Source organism: Vanessa cardui, chromosome 9, assembly GCF_905220365.1.
Source record: "Vanessa cardui chromosome 9, ilVanCard2.1, whole genome shotgun sequence".
Lineage (NCBI taxonomy): Eukaryota > Metazoa > Arthropoda > Insecta > Lepidoptera > Nymphalidae > Vanessa > Vanessa cardui.
In genome coordinates, this window is record NC_061131.1 from 1,498,747 (window position 1) to 1,512,590 (window position 13,844).

Here is a 13,844-nt window from a genome sequence, read left to right on the forward strand (position 1 = left end):
GTCTGTAGCTTCCTCTTGACAATTTCGATGCAGTCTTGTATGCGTAAGCAGGTAAACAATGACTGGACATCAAAACTAACCATTGTCTCGTTGTTGGTTAATTTGAGGTCTTTGATTTCACCAACAAACTGGTAAGAATCCTTGACATTCGCCGCAGTGTGTCCTCGGAGGGGTGATATTATCCTTGCTATGTGTTGAGCCAATCTATATGTTGGTGTATCGATTTGGCTTACAATAGCACGCAGCGGAGCACCAGTTTTATGGATCTTAGGTAACCCATACAGTTTTGATGGCTTTGCACATGTAGACACGAGTGATTTTTTGATGATTTGATCCAGATTTAATTTCTCTTGATGTTTTGATATTAACGCGGATGTCTTTTTAAGAATATTATTTGTAGTGTCTTTAGTTACTTTTTTATAAGTTTTTACATCCGATAAAATCGCGGAAAATTTCTAAAAACAAACTGCGGGAATATATAAACTCGAATGTGAGTGTGGTTTATCTTACATAGGCCAAACAAAGAGAAGCATCAGTACCAGGGTCAAGGAACATATAGAAGATGTCAAAAATAGGCGTCCTTCAAAGTCTGCAGTCTGTGAATATGCTCTGGATAAACCTAACCATTTTATTCGATTTGATAAACCACAGATCTTCGCTAGAAAACACAAATCCTCGCTAGAGAACACAAATTCATTCCTAGATATATACCCTCGTGTTTCATACGCGAGGCTATTGAAATTCAAAAACATCTGAATCAACATCATCAATAGAGAAGATGGTTGGAGACTTCTTAAAAGCTGGAATCCACTTATTAAAAATTTAAAATCCCGAATCCAACAGACTGCAAGACCTAAAGATACAGTTAGTGCCTTCTGCGTGCAACCGGAACGTTACTCAAGATACCAATTAAGAAATCGTTAGCGGTAGTTGTAAATAATATTTCTTCTGTACTTCAAACAGACAAATGTCATCTTAGTCTACCCGTGACCACGAACACTGCAAAGTGCTCGAAACGTCGGGATGATAAAAAATATTAATATACGCGATTTAAATCCGTTAAAACTAGTTTTATTTCAATTATTACAAATCGCGAAAATCTAAGACAACATTCTCTAATATATTTAGTATCACTATTGCACCTGTGCGTGCGTATATCAAATCTGGATTTGAACCTAGAACCTCGGGATCAACACAATAAACTAGCTACTAAATCAACTAGGGAGTTATATGATAAACATTCAAGTTACTGATATGTTATATTTTTTAAGAAAAAAGAAATGTTAACACAAATGTAAGTGGTACACAAATAATATCATCGAATATTTGTTCGTTTCCTGTAATTGTACATTTGTCTCTATTTGACGCGAAGCCTAATGCATGAGCCAGATAACCACATCCATCAGTCAAAATACTCTTCATTACTAAACGTGACGTGGGTACGGCGTGTGTTTCAATCAATCTTTGAATTTACACAATTTATGAATTTGAATCCATTTTATTGAAAACATTTCGATGTATATTTTTTTTATGTGAGGTGGCAAATAAGCGTAATGTTCGTGGTAGAAAGAAAGAAAAAACTATAGGATAGCAAGTTTAAATAATGAAATATTTATTTTGTAAAATCATGTAAAAGCAAAAACTACTTGGTAAATATTAATAACTATTGCATCCTACAACAATAAAAATGGAAATGAGCTAAAGACAGAGAAAAACTCTTCCACACATTTTTCTGATACATATTACTTTGATATGTATATATATTGATATATATTGAAATACAAAATAACACCTACATTAAACAATAATTGTCTTAATTAACTGAATATCATTACACAGATACTACGCGATCGATTTTTTATTAATTTGTTGAACTCTATCGTAACGTAGAGTCGCTACGAAACTTTTCGCTAAGTTTTAATTTAACTATCCGCCCAACCCTCGATCTTCGACTTCATCCAATCGAACTATTGGAAGTGTCGAATGAAGAAGGACCACTTTCTATAATATATTACTTTGAATTATAAAAACGGTCATCGCTTTTAAGATTATGTATATAATATATCTTTATTTTCAATTTTTCGAGATCTGTTTCAAATTATAGTAATGAGATAAATATGGCCGTGCTAAAATGGCCCAGTAGTTAGAACGCATGCATCTTAACCGATGATTGCGGGTTCAAATCCAGGCAAGAACCTCTGTAAATTCATGTGCTTAATTTGTGTTCATAATTCATCTCGTGCTCGACGGTGATGGAAAACATAGCGAGGAAACCTATATGTGTATAATTTCATCGAAATTCTGCCACATGTATATTCGCATATAGAACAGCGTGTTGTAATATATTTTCAAAAACCTCCTCCTCAAAGGGCTTTAGCCCAGCAGTGGGAAATTTACAGGCTATTGTTGGTGTTGAGATAAATATAGTCAAATAAAGATCCTAAATTTAATTACAATAATTCAAACACAAAACAGGGTAACTACTTCCTGCACACTCATTTGGGTACTCACTAATCAGTTCTACCAACTCAAAACACGTTTACATAACTGTGTTTACATTTTAAGGGGAAGCTAGTAATTATAAGCTCAAGTAACATGAAATTTCAGCTCCCCACCGGTCACTATTTACCATCACGTGACCTATTTCTCTGCGTGAATTTAAAAATTATCCGCAGCGGAGTGGTGTGAGTAATCAAACTCCGTAACTTTCATTTTTAAACATGAGTTCTTTGCCCGACGAATTAAGTTCATTTACGAGCTATAGCCTACTTTTTAATGGAACACTTAAATGCTGTGTTCTATAAAAAAATTCATGAGGGACATAATTTTTTTGTTTGACTTAATTGTTGAAGGAAAATTGCTTTATTAATAATCTATTTTTAATTTTTGTTGTTTATTAATATACAGTTTTGGTAGGTATTACCAACTCATAATTTCAACTGCTATACATCACTTAGAATTAACTTAATCCTATTTGAGGAGTCAATGAGCCGGTGTAACAAACACAAGATGCATAACTTCTTATTTAATATTCACATTGGCACATTGGCACATTGGCACATTGGCACATTGGCACATTGGCACATTGGCACATATTAGATCTGTCTAATATAAACGATGTCATAAGGTCTTACAAAATGACTTATGAATAAATAGGTCTTTAATAATGTTTTACTGGCTATATAGATTTTTGTTCCTTTTTTCGTTTGTGTGTCAAACGAGTTTACTTGTAAACTAGAATGGTCTTGAATAAGTCAGTACGATAATAAAATCCTTTGACATCGTTACATTTTGTTTGCTTTTTTTTTACATAAATCTATCAGCACATTGGCACATTGGCACATTGGCACATTGGCACATTGGCACATTGGCACATTGGCACATTGGCACATTGGCGCATTGGCGCATTGGCGCATTGGCACATTGGCACATTGGCACGTTGGCACATGGGTACATTGGTAAATCGGTACATTGGTCCATTGATATATTGGTACATTAGCACTTTGACATGTAAGACTCTCTTAAAACTTAAGAAGAAGTTGAAATAAAGAATAAATAAAGATTGAATTTCAGTTACAAATATTGGTATATAATGTAAACATTTGAACAAATTCAAAACACGAACAATACTCTGCGGAATTGTGTCTCCTATCAAATTTAATTGGCGAAGAAAACGTCTTTGCATTGTTATAAAATAATAGTAAAATGTTATGTAAAACGAAACGGCATACAATCTCAAAGGTTGATAATGTAAGAAATATCCATAAAAACATTTCTTATATTTGAAAAGTCAATTATGTGTTATAATATAAACTTATATACGTTTTTTTTATGCTATTAAACCATCCTCATTCACATCTCACTATTACTTCTAGTAATTTCTACCGTCCCGGCTTCTCACGAATGCAATCCTGATACTAAATAGACTACAGAACTTATTATTTACATCACATTAGAAACTTCTAAAATAATAAAATAAAGCCACATCAAAATCCGTTGCGTTATTATAAAGATCTAAGCATACATAGGGACATACAGCAGTAAGCGACTTTTTTTTTATAATATTGTAACTGTTATAATACAAACTCATACACACTTTTCATGCCAATAAACCATCCTAACATTCACACCTACTTTTAGTAATAATATAACTTTTGTTTTATTTTTTTATGGTATAAGTTGGCGGACGAGTTTATGGGCCACCTGATAGTAAGTGGTCACCATCACCCATATACAATGACGCTGTAAGAAATATTAACTATTCCTTACATCGTCAATGTGCCACCAACCTTGGGAACTAAGTTGTTATGTCCCTTGTGCCTGTAGTTACACTGGCTCACGCGCCCTTCAAACCGGAACACAACAATACTGAGTACTGTTATTTGGCGGTAGAATAACGGTAAAATAAATGAGTGGGTTGTACCTACCCAGACGGGCTTGCACAAAGCCCTACCACCAAGTAAATCATTCATTTCACGTGACCATATTCTATTCGTTTAAATTCAAATATATTTCGCAGAACCAATAAAACGTCAGGACATTATTTAACTTTAAGGGGCGAGACAGTTACATTAAGCGACTACAAGTGAGGACCTCAGGCATATTTACGGCTCTGACCATCGTCTCGGCGGATTCTTAAAAGAAAATGGAAGACATACGAGTTTGATGCTAAGTTGAATTTACACCGTCGACGTCGGGGCCGCCGGCTCACAATGTATTCCCGCAACAGTAGCTCTCAAACTTTACGTGGTATCGCGTGACATTAAAATCATTCGAAATTTAAAAATGGAATTCATTTAAGGAATTTTATAAAGTTATCTATTGTCATTATACCTAAATTATGTGTTCATAGGTTTTCTGGAAGAGATCGATTCTTGAGCAATGAAGCTGTATATTATTAGTAATTTAATTTTTAATTTCAACCCCCCTTTTTAGTGATAGATCAAATCAAGGCCTACTACTTTCACTTACTTAATGGGTATATTTATTGAACTGTGTGTGGCATTTGAATTTGAACAAAAATACCTTCATCCATCGAATTAAATTCTATCTATATATATATCTTTGAGTAAGTTAAGAAGAGGAGGCTCTTGTCCATACATGGCTTTATATGAAGATTGAGAACAACTGCCTAACTTGTACTCTTTGGGAATACGCAGAAGTGCTACTCTTATTTCCATATACCGTGACGAGGGAGTTTATTGTTTTTCCTGAATTTATTGCATTCATCGAACACGTAATATATGGTGAGCAAACTTGTGTCATATATCAAGACTCCTTTGGGAATACATTTACTAACGACTAACTAATGAACTAACTAAATGAACGTACACTTCTATCATTGTGAAGGATAAGGTAAGTTAATAATGCTTCGAAATTTAAAATTATCAAGAATACATACTTCCCTCCTGAATAAAAAAGACACGTGTCATAGGATACCCGGTTACAACTATTTATTATGTATTAAATAATAAAAACAATGGAATCAATTAAGATCACTTGAGAAACAATAAATGACAAGAAATGGAATTGATAGTCATAATCCCGCGTGAATTAAAACCATATGTAACAGATAGAAAGAGAGAGAACGAAAGTGAAATAGATGGCTGAAATGTGCATAACCCTTTTTCCTAACGTGACGATTCCTGTCAATTGACTCTTCTCTAAGCCACGTAAAATATCTACGCTGTATCATCTATGGTATAGTTTTGTATTTCGATTCCAAATTTATATAATAGTTTGTCTTCTTAGGTATGTTGATGACCTCCGTGGTCGAGTAGTGTGTACACCAGTTTTCATGGGTACACCAATCCGAGGTCCCGGGTTCGATTCCAATGTAGAAAACGTTCATTAGTTTTCTATGTCATCTTGGGTCTGGGTGTTTCTGGTACCGTCGTTACTTCTGATTTTCCATAATACAAGAGTGTTAGTTACTTATATTGGGATCAGAGTAATGCATGTGATCTTGTTCAATGTTTAAAAAAAGAATACGGTATTTTTTTTTGATTCGCAATGTTGTACGCCCTGTGTTTTTTTTAATTTTGGAAGGCACTCGGGTTGCTTGGCTTTGCAAAAAGTTTAAGCAGCTCATTATATCGTAAGAGCGCGACGACCTTAGGGTGTACTCGTAAGATGTTACTAGCCCTTTGTGTTTGTAATTGCACTGAATCAGTATTATTTTTAATTGAAATACAGCAATAACACGTACAATAATATGTGTGATGTTGTCCAATATTCACTTATGTTGAGTTGATCTCCATTGAATAACGTTTATTTACGTAGCCATATTCAATGATTTGATCAGATTGTTGCAGTTTCATTAAAATCAATTCAGCGGTGTCCTCGTGAATCGCGCACAAAGAAATAATGGCGAACGTACCGAAATGTTTTTTTAATATTGTAGTGACAATTACGTTTTCAACTTAACATTCACTCAACATTACAATACATTAATTGGACAGATATTTATGCAAAATTATATTTTACGCAATATATTGAAAATATGTTTTTGTTTCGGGAAAATGATCGAATTTAAATTAAAACGGTAGTTACCACATCGCCCGGTCGTGAAGGCATGCGGTACTAAACGATACTTTTTATATATTTTATGTATCTACGTAAATTTATATATATATGAATCTATATTTAATATTATAAATGTGAAAGTAACTCTGTCTGTATTTCTGTCGCTGTTTCACCACCAAACCAATGAAACGAATTTGGTGAATTTTTTTATGAGGCAAACTTGAAATCCTAAAAAGGACATTAGCTATATATCACACAATAATATATATATATATATAATATATATAAAAAGATAAATAACGGTGTAACTGCACTATCACACCCAACACCCTCACTGACACTCAAAACATACGGAGTCTGTGTCACCTAATTTGTATACATTACGCATTTATTACTTTCACTTGTTATCTTTTTATATACGTCATCACATTAGAAACTTCTCAAATTATTAGTTAGTCTTTACTATATTGTCCATGTATTATATACAAAAACCTACCCTTCAAATCACTCTATCTATAAAAAAACTCTAGATATAAGCATACATAGGGACATACAGCAGTGAGCGACTTACGACTGTCTTATAGTATGTAATGACGATAATGAGAACGATGATGGCAGGATGATTACAGGCAGTTTTTGTCCTGAAATAATTAAATTTCTAAATTCTTCTTAAGGTTGGAGAATGTCTGTTCATCATTAACGTATTATAAGTTTATTTTACTGTAATTCACACCTAAACTCTCATAAGTATTACGTCTCGGTAGACTTCCTGGTTCCATTTTGCGGATGTCAGGTCTGCGTCAATCACGCTGAGGTCTCGACGGGGACGCCCTATTTTACAAACTAATATAGTAGTTGACGGAAAAATATTCTTGCGATGGTTTGGATATTTGAGCTCTTTCAAAGATCAAACACTCTCATTTATGTCAAATATTATGTGATAGTTGAAATGTTACCGGTGTCATTAGGTAGTTAATAGATAGAATATTTTTAGTAGTAATCTATACATATTATAAAATTGGAGTGTCTGTTTGTAATATTAAAGTAGCCCTTTTTAATATTTGAAGGTAATAAAACACATAAATTTGTGGCATCAACAATTTCATATGAAGCTTGTCGTGCAATAATGAATATTAATGCATTATCATCAGAACTCAACATCAGTCATCGTGCAGAATTACATAATGGGGGAAGGAAGTAGTTTTTATTAAATTTGCAATACCTTTTAAAACTATCTTAGCAAGAAAAAACAAATTAAAAGATGCTTCAAAAACGACAACGCTTTAATGTTCTAGGTAACCTTTGAAGAGGAAATCTAATGATGGAATGGAGGAACAGTTTTTCATATGAACCGATCATTTAAAACTGATGATTCTCAAAAGAGACTAATTGAATATACAAAAACAAGTATCCTTTCTTTTCAACCTTATAAGTCAATGGCAAACTTGATCTTTGGAAAGCATTTACTATAAGATGTCCCCATTACCATTTATCCTTTATATTAAATTAGCAAACCGCCCCGGCTTCGCACGGGTGCAACACTGATACTAAATATACTACAGAATTTGTTTCTTTACGACATCACATTAGAAACTTCTAAAATTGTCAGTAATTCTCTATTATATTGTACTTGTATTACACATATAAACCCTTCTCTTAAATCAATCTATCTATTGAAAAAAAAACGCATTAAAATCCGTTGTGTATTTTTAAAGATCTAAGCATACATAGGGACAGACAGTGGTAAGCGAAGCTCTGTTTTATACTGTGTAATGATGTAAGACTTCAAAGAGTAGCAGCTCATACGCTTTCTCTACAAAATTTGGCCCTCAACTTCTATAATGTCATGTTCCTGAACCTTACTATACGTTACATCTACAATACTTGTCAGAATTACTTAAATGTATAACAGTGTATAATATTTAAAAAAAAAAACAATTAAATTAAAACTTCAACGAACTGATTTTATACAAATTAAGAAAATTTCACAACAAATACCGCGAAGTCATATAACTTTTACAACGTCGGCAGCATACATCAAATTAATTTAAAACTCGCTCACTTCTCGCTGAAAGACGCATTCCTCGCTACCAGGGGTTCAAAGCATTTTATTTTCGAGTGCACTAGTTATTTCACTAAATGAGCGCCTTCCACTTGTTTATTTCGCCTGAGCGATATTTAACTTTGAATGTTAGACCATTGTCTCGGTGCCTTTTGTTTCTATTGTAGCGCGGACAGTTATTTTTATTACACATTACTTGCACCAACTTAGATGTATTTAAAGTTATCTCCTCGAATATATTCCAGTATTAGTTTGTATATATTCGTGTATTGTATTATTGCACCACCAACCCGATTTCTACTTTAAAGTCTTCATTTATTTATTTTCTGAAATAAACGACTAAATAAGTCTACATATGTATTTGTCCTACAATTTTTTTTTTTCTGACAAGACACGACAGACACGTATATATCTCACAGCTGAGCAAAAATCTCCGTTACTCTTAAGGTTTGAGGTACCACGTTGTTCCAGTAGTTGTTGAATTTAACTGAAATATACCATCTTGATCACAATTATTTCATTCTTCATCGAGAACTAGATGAAATACGAATTAGGAACTGAAAAATCTTCAGTGATTCTTGACACGATTATTGTTAAAATTAAGTCTCCTAAGTACAGACTTACATAAAACATAAGAATGACAAATGAAAAACAATAAACGTTTCTTGATAATTTCTTCTTCTTAATTTCGTTAAGAGAATTTTCATAATATGACATGACATTATTGACAAATTATCAAAAGATGATTTATCATTATGCTCTACCATAATATTATTAATTAAAAACAAAACCAACAAAAACACTTCAATTCAAACTATAGAGAATGGTTTATTTAAATAATTGTTGTTTAACCAACAACAGCAAAGTAACAAATATGAAATATCGTCGAGCGCATGCTTTTCTTACTGGTTATAAAGGCATTTTACACAAAAACTGTAGCCATTTTTAACAATGTCAAGATTTAACAAAGTGAATAAACAAATGAACTCAGGGGTCGTGTAAGTTAATTGTGAAAGTTAAAAAATGTAAAACAATGGGTTTTGTTCTTCGGAAGAATTGCATTTTGTTTGTGGACCACGATACAAAAGAAAGTGTTTTCGTTTCATAAATTAGATTTTTAGATATTTAGAGAAAATTGATGATGATGATTGTGGTAATATCCTATTCAATTTTGGGTACGGTGGCCATTTTTAAGGCAAACTGTGTAATAAATTTAGTGCTCTAAACGCTAACATAAATACAATCTCAATTCAATCAATCTTAATGCAATAAGTTTGCAAAACCGATAAGACATAAGACGTAAGTACTTTATGAGACTTTCTCCAATGTTAACTTTCATATTCTAAACACAGGGCTGAATAATATAGTCAGACTTTGGATTTAATTTAAGGACCTGCATTCTGTTAAAGTAACCAATGAAACATTAAGTAATAATAAGTGTCCCACAATTGTGCTACAGCCTCCTCTCCCATTGAGGAGAAGCTTTGCGGCTTATTTCACCACAGATTTTAATTTTGACTTGCAGGTTTCCTCGCGATGTTTTCCTTTACTGCCGAGCATCAATGTGTTTAATTAAACATTTAACTCGTGATGATTTATAGAGTTACGATTATTTTTTATTTATCTACAATACAATATAAAGTGATGGCCTATATCTTGCTGTACGATAAAAACTTGAGTTCCACAAGTAATATTTAAATGAAATTTCGCTATTGTGAAGGGTATCTATTCCCAGAGGTTTCGGCGAATGAAACATTGCCTTACGTGCGATGTTTACGATATTTCTATAACTCTCCATCAAAATGACAAGAGGGAAAACGTAGCCACGACACGCTTAGCGTATCTAAGCTACTATCTTTGCAAAACGTATAGTTATGTATCAACAATTTTAATATCGACTGGTTTGATATTCGATATTAATCAATAGACAGAGCTGACATGATAGCTCCATATTGCAACATTAATTATTCCTTACACTGATAATAATTCACTAATTATAGAAACCACGGTGTCCCAGTGTCTGTAATTATACTCTCGAATTTTCCAAACGGAAATAGCGAATCAAAGTATGGCAGCATTGCATTTACTGCAATTTAGTTTAAAATTTGATGTATATTTTATATGGATTAGTTTGGTTTTTATTTTTGATCTTCAATGTTAACCTTGAATGTTACCTCTGTCAAATGTTATTTTTAAGTGTTTAGTGGTAAGTTGATGGTGTAACTTTTACAATAAATAAACTCTTGCAAAGCCCAAACATTTGTAAATTGTTTTAATAATATACCCTAACGAAAAATAAATATTATAAATAGCTCAGCGGAACTTTGTTTTACAGAACAACAAATAAGAGATAAATTCTAAGCTCAGCGCAGTACACGTTTTTTTTTAATACCAGAAAGTATAATGCGACAACAATTGAGAATAATAATTGTAACATTAATTTGTAGGGTACACGGTTTAAATTGGCATATCTGTTTTCATCACTTTATGATTTTTCACTCATTCGTTTCTTGATGCATAAATATAATAAATGCAATTATTAATTAAATTTATAGCTAGCATAATGACATCAATCCTTTCAAATGGTCTGAGACGACGAAAACCGATATACCTAAGGAAGTTACCAAACTAACTTTGGAATAGGCTATTGTTTCATGCTACACGACACACCTACTATGATATAAAATATAGTAAGAGGGGATAATCTGTGCAGACTTTCTATAGGGTCAAGTCGTGGTTTACATGCATACTTTAAAATGTCTGAATGTTCACACTTTTGGAACGAGAATCGAATAAATCACAATAGGGCCGGAACCTAAGCTTTTTATGAATAAAAAAAACACAAATATTTGTTATAAACTAATATAATGTTACCTTCATATTGTATAAATCTGAGCTGAGATGGCCCAGTGGTTAGAACGCGTGCATCTTAATCGATGATTTCGGGTTCAAATCCATGGGTGCTTGCCTGCAACCACCACTATATATATATATATATATATGTATATATGTGTGTTTAATTCGAAAATTAAAATCTCGTGCTCGGCGGTGAAAGAAAACATCGTGAGAAAACCCTCTTGTGTCCAATTTCATCGAAATTCTGCCACATGTGCATTCCGCCACCCCGCATTGGAACAGCGTGGCGGAATATGTTCCAAACCCTCTCCTTAATGGAAGAGGAAGCCCTACCTAGCAATGGGTAATTTAGAGCCTGTTACTTTACTTTTTTTTACTATTATATAAATCTGACAATAATAAAGAAACCACTAGAAAAAAGTTAAGTATTAAGCTTAATAATATCATCACATTTTTGCTTTGACTGTCCAAAATACTAAGTAAATTTTGAATACCTATAAGAAATAATATTTCATTAAAATAATCACCCTTTTATTGAATTTCAATAATATTTGAGGAGTACATTCAATAGGTAAAGTCTAAATATATGTGACTTTAAAGATTTCAGATTTCTCTTAAAGTAAAAGTTACAATCTGTTAATATCCGGTACTTGGCAAAATATATAGAAAAGTAATGATTCCTTTACCGGCTGTTATTTCTACATACGAAAAGTCTTCATTATGTGTACTATGTTGCAATTAATTATGACGTCACTGCGAACTGCACATTTTGTAGAAACATCTTAAAGATGTAGGTATAATGTTGGCAGTTAGACTATAAATCGTTCATTTTAAAAATATAAATCTTTTGTTAAATAACAGCTGGATTAGCAGTTTTCAGAAAGTCTTAACATTAAAATCTTTCATTTTCAGTGATATATTTTTTACTTTTATTGTATGCGAGTAGTATATTATGTTTGTGAGTTATACAATATATATTTATACCAATAAAATGTCGCACAAGTTTTTAGTTCAAAGCTTTTGTTGCGAGTTATTGGTTTCAAGTCCTGCGTTTGCAAGCAAATATATACAAAAGTTGACTAATCTTGATTGAAAGTGTCTGTCATAACCTGAATCATATAAATATATATAAATACCTATATCTTTTAACTTACACGTATTATAAAAATTAAAATTACTTTTATACATAGAACGAGATGTAATTGTAATTGTTCTGTACTGGAGAGCTAAGATGGACCATTGGTTAAAACGCGTGCATCTTAACCAATAATATCGGGTTCAAGTCCAGGAAAGCACCACTATATATATGTGCTTAATTTGTGTTTATTCTCTCTCTGAGAAAACACCAACCCGCATTGGAACAGCGTGGTGGAATATGTTCAAAACCATCTCCTTAATGGAAGAAAAGGCCTTAGCCCAGTAGTGGGTTAATTAAAATTGTTAACAAAAGTAACTATTGAGTTTCCTGTCGGTTCTTCTAGGCAGTATCTACGTTCCAAATCGGTGTTAGCTTTACATTTGAATGCATCACTGTAACACTGTGACGAAAATTGCTTTTATGAGCCTACCAAAATATAGAATATTTTGTTTTTTTTTTTTACTTTATATTGTTAAAATAAATTATTTTAATATGAAATATATAAGATTATATGTCGACCTATTAAATTCTGGCATATATAGGTATATTTTTTACAGTGTCAATAATCGTGCAAATGGGCCACCTTATGGTAAGTGGTCACCCCCCACACGTAATAGCGTCGTAAGAAACTTTAACCATTATATCGCTTTGGGATAAAAGGATTGATGTTATGTCCCTTGTGCCTTGAGTTATAATGGCTTCCTCATCCTTCAAACTGAGAAACAACAGTATCGCTATTTATTGGTAGAATATATGATGATTAGGTGGTACCTACTTGGACTAAGCCCTACCACCCAGTGAACGATAATCGTGCAAATTTAACACACAAACCTTACGAATATATAAAAGACCTGGCAGATCTCTTAAACATATGAATTATCGTGGTTTATAGCAGTAGAGACGATGTTGAACTCACTAGAGTGACTTTTATTTTTATTACGTATAATATCCTATTAACTGTCACATACAATACATATTCTGTTCAATTACATCTGGGTTCCGTAGTTTCAAAATCTTCTTTAATCCTTTATTTCAGTTTAGAGTATTCAAAAAATGATATGTACTAAATATACACTGTTAAAATATCAATGTAAGGCTTATAAATTGTGACCACAGTTTGTAATATTAAGAAAAACAAACTCAAAGTATACAACCATAAAAAAAAAACAAATAAAAATTAAAATCCAGATAAAACAATGTACATTATAAATGTAAAAGTAACTCGATCTGATATGTCCGTCGCTTTATCACGACCAAACCGCT